Source organism: Diceros bicornis, chromosome 1 (assembly GCF_020826845.1).
Source record: "Diceros bicornis minor isolate mBicDic1 chromosome 1, mDicBic1.mat.cur, whole genome shotgun sequence".
In the NCBI taxonomy this organism is placed as follows: domain Eukaryota; kingdom Metazoa; phylum Chordata; class Mammalia; order Perissodactyla; family Rhinocerotidae; genus Diceros; species Diceros bicornis.
The window spans coordinates 78619244-78627607 of NC_080740.1; positions in this window are offsets into that span (position 1 = coordinate 78619244).

Consider the following 8364-nt stretch of genomic DNA (forward strand, 5'->3'; position numbering starts at 1 on the left):
AATCTCTCTGTCATTTTTTTTTTTTATCTCTTTGGCTTTATAATATCTGCTAGAGCAAGTCCTCCATCTTTGTCTTTTTTCCCTAAATTTTCCTACCTACTTATGATTCTGTGTTCTTTCATGTAAATTGTAGGAAGAACCTATCAAATTGCTTTCAGTTTTACTTATAATATTTTTTTGAAATGACTTGAAATTTATAGAGTAGTCTAGGGGACAGTTGAGATCTTTTAACTATTTAATTGTCCCATCCATGAACATAGTATAACTTTTTACTCAGTTTTAAAAATTTTTAACAGAGCTATTATTTTTTCCTGCAAATGTCCTTTTACTTTAGGGTGATTCCTAGATATTTGATGGATTCTTTGTAATGGCTGTTACTAGTATCTAGTGTTTTATTATATCATTTGGTTAGTTGTTATTGTTAAAGACAAATCTATGTATTTTCATGTTAATATTTACTTGCAAGCTTTTCTCAACTCTTATTAATAAAAGTATTTTGTTAATTTTCTTGGGTTAGCTATGCAAGAGATAATATTATCTACTAAAAATAACAATTTCGCCTTCTTCAGAATCCTCATACTTCTAGTTTCTTTTCTTTGGCTTATGCTATTGGCTATGGCTTTCTTATGGTTTATGGCTTCTAGTAATATGTTGAGGAGTGGCAGTGTTTTGATTTTGCATTTGCTGTTGAATTTTGAGCAGATATTTATTAAATTAGGAAAGGCCCCTTGTTTCTGGTTTTCTAAGTGTTTTCTCTTTTTAATAATAAGCCTATAAACTATTAAGATTTGTGTAATGCCTCCTCTGAATCTATTGAAATGATCATGTCTTTTTTTCTACTTTAGTCCATTAATATGGTGCATTATGGTGATTAGATTTTCTGATGTTACAGTTGCTGCATTCTTGGGATAAACCCTGTTTGATCATGATGTAGATGCTTCAATATAGTATTAAATACTATATTAAATATTAAATACTTAATATAGTGTTAAGATACAAGCTAACTTGTATCTTATTTAGGATTTTGGGATCTACGTTCATATGTTGAAAAGATGCTATGTCATTTTCTTGTATCCAGATTTGGTTTTATGTTGATACTTAGCTTTGCAATATACTCAGGGAGTTTACATTCCTTTTATACTTTCTAGAATTTCTTGAATAAGATAGAGATCATCATTGACTTCAAAGCATCTGATAATGGGCCTAGGGAACCTATTAGCAGGGAACCTATTGATTAGGAGGGAACCTATTGACACCTCTGTATCTGTCACAGTGTTGTGCTGAAAATATTTAACAAGGCTCAAGGACAGGAGGGAACTTCCTGATTTAAGTGTTTGCCAATTTCTGTGGTGTAAATATTGCCATAGTGTGTGATTTCAAGCTACCAATACAAAGTCTCTGAATGTGAAGTTGTGAAGAAGTACACATAACCGGCTCCTGTGAACTGGCACATGCTGGTTCCAGCACGCCACTGGTCTGTCACCACTCTGACTATGACAGCCGTCAGAGGGGAATGGCAGCTGCTTCATTTCTGCCTTCCAAATCTTTTCCGCATTCCTCTTTTGGCCAGCTCTAACTCAGAAGAACCCTTCAGGGAAGGGGATTCTGGGAATCTTATTTCTAGCTTAATGTGTCATTTTTAGCTTAATGGAAAACAAACTGCCATAATTACCACTTTTAAGTTATTTGATGGTTATTGGCCTGTTCAACTTTCCTACTTTGACATTTTATATATTTCCAAAAATGTATCCTTTCTGTCTAGGTTTCAAATTGGTCACCATATAGTTTTCCATAGGATTTTAAAATTTTTTACTACTTGTCATATTGTAATAATTTACCCATTTTAATTCTGATATACACATTTTTATTTCTTTTTGTCGATTTGTCTTTCCAGAGGTTTGCTAACTTATTAAGTTTTGGTTTTGTCAGTCATCTTTGTTTCATCGATTTCTTATTTTGTTATTTCCTTCCTTCCTTTATCACGTTTTTCTTGTTTTGATCTTTTACTCTTTTAACCTGTTTGTAATATCCCTTTTTGTCCCTTATGATGTTTTTCTCTTTAACATGTGTGTTCTCAAATATTCTCACCTAAATGTTTTCTCTCCTCTGTTTTTTCCCATATTTCTGTAATATCAAATTTGTGTTGAAATTTATACCTTATCATCTCTCTTTTAACTTCTTTTTCATATTTTGTTTCTCTTTGACTCTACCTACTGTATTCTGTATCATCTCTTCAGAGGTGTCTACTTTCTATTTAACCAATCTAATATCTTTTAAATTTTACCTGTGGATTTTCCATTTCTAAAACTTCTCTTTGATTCTTTTTCAAATGCTCCTGATAGTTTTAATAGTCTCTTTTTCCCTCTTTGTGCTTTCAATTTCTTTTTTTCAGTTCCTTAAACACATTAAATATTCTTAATTTGTATCCTAGATCTTATAATTCTAGTCTTTATAGTCTTCAAATATATACTTTCATTTCATCCTCACCATAATTATATCAACTTGTAACTCTCAATATCTCTATTTCCAGATAAGGAAAACTGAGGCTGAGAATTCTAAATTATTCACCTAACTCACAAATTTAATAAGTGTCTGGGCTGGGATTTTAGCTGGTCTGTTTGACCTCAGAAATGCCATTGACGTGACCATACTTGATTATTCCATTCACTATTTATTGAGCAACTAATATATGTACCAGTAGATTTCATACTTGACTCTGAGTATGTTGAGAATGGGAATAATGTCGTTTCAATATTGTATCCTGAACATCTATTACAAAGCTTAAAAAAGCCAAAGACGCTAATTAATATTTGCCAAGTTACATAGTCAGTTATTGTCGTAGGATCTCATTGCTGCAGCTCCTATTATTGCAGGTTCAGTAGGTTTATAGGATCAGTTAATGTTTGCCTCATTAACCCTAGACTGCCTCTGTAGTAGGATGTAAGGGCTAATTCTATATACAATTATGAAATATCTTTGGTACCTTCATTTATATTTACTTCCATTCTGTTACTTTAGGTGGTGATGGTGGTTGTGGGTATCTTCCTGTGCCTTTGCTTATTTGGACTTGTCTTAATTTATTCAGTAATGCTAGTGTCTTTTTTTCCCAGTCTATCCTGGATACTACTGACAAATCATTCTTTCTGAAGTGTAACTCTTATCATAAAACTCCTTGACTCAAAACTCTCAGTATTATCTTTCCATTACCTTTAATACGTGGTCTAAACTCTTCTCAGTGGCATTCACACCAGTCTTGAGTAGGGTCCCAACCTTCTTTTTCAAGCTTATCTCCCCCTACCTGCCTGCATAATAACAACAGCTAACACTTTTGCACTTTCTATGTGCCTGATGTCATCTTAAGAGCTTGATATGTATCATGTCTTTTAATCTTTGAAACAAATCTAGGATATGTACCATTATCCTTATTTAACCGATGAGGACGCTGAGGTTTAGGGGGCTTAACATAATTTGCACAAGTTCACGTAGCAAACAAGGAATGAAGCTGTGATTTGAATCTGGACAGCCTCACTCCATAGCTGATGCTGTAAATCACCCACTGCATATTGTACCCTATTCTGTACCCTATTCTGAAGCCAAAATCAATCATTCATTGTGTCCCAAACCTACATTGTATTTTTTGTCTCTGTTCCTTAGTTTATACTTTGTCTTTCTTCTGCAATGCTTCATGAGTCTCACATCAAAATCTACCATGGGCCCAGCTTAAATCTCATTTCTTGCAAATCTTTCCTCATTTCTCAACTCCTAATGCACTACATGTGCCCTTCCTTACAGCACTCTCACGGATATATTGATTACAGTGATCTTTGTGCCCTTTCTCCCTGGTTCACTAATCACTTTTGGAAGGTGTATGATGTCTGTATTTCTCCTGCAGGTACTTGTATAGGGATTTGGGTCAGCAGAAGTAAGGTTAGATGCTGCTTCCGCCATTTTGTAGGTATGTGATCTTGAGCAAACTGCTCAATGCTCTTTGTGTCTGTTTCCTCACCTGTAAAAGGAAGATGACAACCCACCTCACAGGGCAATGATGGGAGAGAAACAAGAGAACACAGGTAAAGCTGTGGACATAAGTGGTGTTCATCCAATGCTACAGTCTCTCCTCTTCCACTTAGTACAAGTGCAGGACCTTGTACTTATTGCATATTTGTTAAAAAATTGTTGAAAGAATAAATGAATGCGCATCATGTCTGTCACCAGCAGATTTCACCAGCGTGTCCCTCGATTGCCTTCTTTGCGTAGGATTTTCCTGATATTGCCCCTCCTTGTCTCAAATAAAAGCTGCCAGCCTTGTGGTACATTTTTCAGGTCACCTTACTTTTTCTAGGTGATAGTGGCTTTAATTGGTTTAAGAGATAAACTAATCCTTTTTATTGAATTAGTTGTCTAACTTTCTTTCTTTGAAGACAAGTAAGTCTTAATCCATTTCAGTGCAGAGACTCCTATAAATAATGAGTCCTTTATGGAAGTGTCCTGTTAGGCTTAGAGGGAGTTACTTTGTATATATGAGCTTTTTTTAAGGATCGCTCAAGGCTGCTGTTCTCCTTATTCATAGTACTGACCTATGTCCATTTTTCCTCTTGTCCCTCTGAGCGAAGAGTATCGGGTTTGTCGTTTGGATAACTGGGGAGTTGGAAATAGAATTCCTCATTGCTGAGATCACTTACAATTTAACAGATGAGAAGTGAACACCTCTTTCATCTGTGGGTGCCATATGGAATCACCACAATTAGCAGGTCACAATGGGTTCTGCCACAGCTGGGTATGGGATTCCATCTTCCCACTCATTGTTATTGTCTGTCTGCCTTCTGAGCGAGATTCAGGGAAATCCTCTTGGAGCTGTTAGCTTCTGAAGCAAATCCAGGGTCCGACATGATATTCTTCTCAGACATTCTTCCGTTTCTGTTTTCATTTAGAAGGATGGGAAAGTTTTTTGGAGTCCACATCTGGGCTCCAGAATAAAGTGTTTTTACAAGATCATGCAAAATATAATCTCTAAAGTCTTAGTTTTATATGAATATGAGTTTTCTGATGAGCTTTATTTATTTGACATAGTTTTAATAATAAGAACAGCTTTTATGAATACCTTGGGGAAAAAACACAAAATCATCCTTTTGGATACTTTGTAATAGCTACACAGTGCCAGCTCCCTGCAAATGTAATCAAGTGAAGTGATCTTTTATACAAGCAAAATAAAGCTGTTGCTGTAATTAGTGTGAACATACCAAACCAAACAAGGCTAATTACTGGAGGGGAAAAAAACAGAATGACTTTTGTGAGAAATAGGCCATCTTCCTCACTAGGCAGGTTTTTTTTTTGCTGTTGCCCCAACTCTGGAGAATAGGAATTTTGATGACATTAACACAGCTTATTAATGATCATTGTAACTCACTCCATCCACCTAATTAAATCATCAGCTACAATTGGTAACAGGGGAGCATAATTTAACTGGAATTGTTCTGACAAACTTGATGCCACCACACTCTTAAATATTTAATACTCCCTGTGGCTGGATTAATGAGAACGTTTAAGGAGCCATTTAGCCAGGTCTTTTCAAAGGTGACTGACAGACATTTTTTATGCCCTTTTTAAAGACCAATTATAAATAATTTTTTGCTTAAAATCTTTTGTCATTGGGAATAATATAGACTGAGAAGTTATAATTAAAACCTTTTTTTCTTTTTTTTACTCCATTGATAAGATAGCTGAGTCCCTGAAGGAGAATTGATTTATTTTCAGCACTTTATAAGACTGGGAAGTAGAGTTAAAAAATATGCATTTAGTTTCATTAAAACAGTTCAAAAACTAGATAAGAGGCAAAAATATTTTATCACTCAGGAAGTCTGTTTACTGAGCATTTACTATGTAACAACACTAAGGTAGGTCGTGGGGATTTAGTTAACAGAATGGAGTGACCCCCCTTCAGTATTATAGAGAAATCGTAGATTAATAATTACAAGTGTAGGGAGTGCTACAGAGAAGAAAAGGGAATTGACAAAAGCTTTAATTTGACACATAGCCATTCTAGGTCCTAAAAGGGGGAAAAGCCACATAAAATTATGCCCATCTCCACTTCACCACTGGCCCCGGCTTTTCTAACCAGTCCCTGTTTGCTAAGTGGTTGGATGCAATTATACTGTTTTTTTATTTGTTTGTTTGTTTGTTTTATCTCTTTAGACAAGTTTGGATTATGCTTCCTCTGTAGACCTGTGGAAAACAAAAATATTGGTATCTACTTCCTGGCACTTAAACAAAACAAGGGCATACAGATCTGCAGTGCCTGCCACCAGCAACAATCCTTACTTGCAATTGTTAGGATCAGTTTCATAGTTTCAAGCTTTCACCTCTAATGGTCCCTGGCCTTCTAGTTATTGGTTGTTTCCATTGCTTCTTTAGTTGTAAGCTGGAGCAAAGGAGCTGAGCAGCTTTTGGGCTCTAGGTAGCGGAGAAAGCCTGATTGGCGTCAAAAGTGAAACTGAGGAGGAAAGAGAAACTTAACATTTCCTGATGCTAGAGCCTCTTCTTTATCTCTAGTTAAGAAATTTCCCACTCTCTGCCTTATGCATCAGGCTATTTTTCTGCAGATTCCTACCAATGTCAAAGAAAGATTGGATATGCTACTCTGGTCTTTCAGGATGGCTTTCATATATGTGTGGCTAAGCATTTGAAACAGGTCTTGTGAATTACTTTAGACAGAAAAGAAAGTGTCAGATAAGTGAAAATTGGGGAGAGTTTTTCGGGCAGTAGAACAGCATGTCTGGAATCTTAGGGAAATGTCATCCTTGGAGATCAGAGAGAGGTCCAACATGGCTAGAAAGGAGAAAGAGTTGTTTGAGATGAGCTTGGGGAAGTAAGCAAGATAAGCTTTATACCCCCCCCCCCCTTGGACAGATGCAGGGATTATAAATTCATACCTGCCAAAAAATATCATCCGTGCTGGATTTTAAAAAATAAACTTGTAAATTTTAGAATAGGTTTAGATTTACAGGAAAGTTGCAAAGATAGTACAGAGGGTTCTACCCCACACTCAGTGTTTCCTATTATTAACATCTTATATTGGTATGGTGGATTTGCCACAGTTAATGAACCAATATTGATACATTATTATTAGCCAAATCTGTACTTTATTCAGATTGTCGTAGTTTTTACCTAATTCCTTTTTTTCTGTTTCAGTACCCCATCTAGGATAACACATTACATTTAGTTGTCATTTCTCTTTAGGTTCCTTTTGGTTGTGACAGTTTCTCAGACTTTCTTTGTTTTGATGACCCTGACAGTTTTGAGGAGTACTGATCAGGTATTTTGTAGATTGTCCCTCAATTGAGATTTGTCTGATGTTTTTCTTATGATTAGACTAAAATTATGGATTTGGGGGAGGAAGAGTACAGAAGTAAAGTGCCATCTCATCACATCATATCAAGAGCATATACTTTGAATATGACTTATCACTGTTGATATTAACTTGCATCTTCTGGCTAGAAGTGTTTGTCAGTTTCTCCATTGTACAATTACTCTTTTTCCCCCTTTCCATACTGTCCTGTTTAGAAAGGAGTCATTATGAGCAGCCTACACTTAAGAAGATGGGAGTTATGCTTTACTTTCTTGAGGGGGAATATAAATTATCTGGAATTCCTCTGCAGGGAAGATTTGTCTTTTCTCCCCCATCTATTCAATTTTATTTATTTTGTAGCTCAAATTGTGCCAGCTTTGACCATTGGGAGCTCTTTCAGTTGGCTTCTGTTTCCTTTGACATACCCTTATTATTGTGTTCTTTGTTTTGTTTTTGTTTGTTTGATTTTAGCACTTCTTTACCTTCTGGCACTTTAAGATTCTCCAGGCTCTTCTTATGTCGTCCCTGCTCCAGCCTTAGCATCAGTCATCTCTCCAAGGAGCCTTTATTCCTTTCATTGAAGAATGGTATTAGAAACAAAGATCTGACCCTTAGATTAGCTTGCTCATTGCTACTGGGGTGTCATTGCTTCTAGGTCTTCTTGGCTGCCAGAGTAAGGAAATATAAGTGTGTAAACCAGCCATGTATATATACATATCTGTAAATACTTCTATATGTATGAAATATATGTATCAGTATATATTGATATTTATATCAAGATAAATGTAAGTTAATACTGATATCTCCAGCTCTAATCCATTACCACATGATCATTCTAGTCTCTTCTTATTTGTAATCTATTCCTACAGTGAGAAACCTGGCTTCTACCATCTGCCATCTATTTGCTTAATTGTTCAAATCCAGTATATATGTAGAGTGGTTTCAGAATCATCCCTACTGTTTCTCCTCTTTTGTTTTCTTGATGCAGATGACATACATTTGGTGGTGGTTTGAGTTGA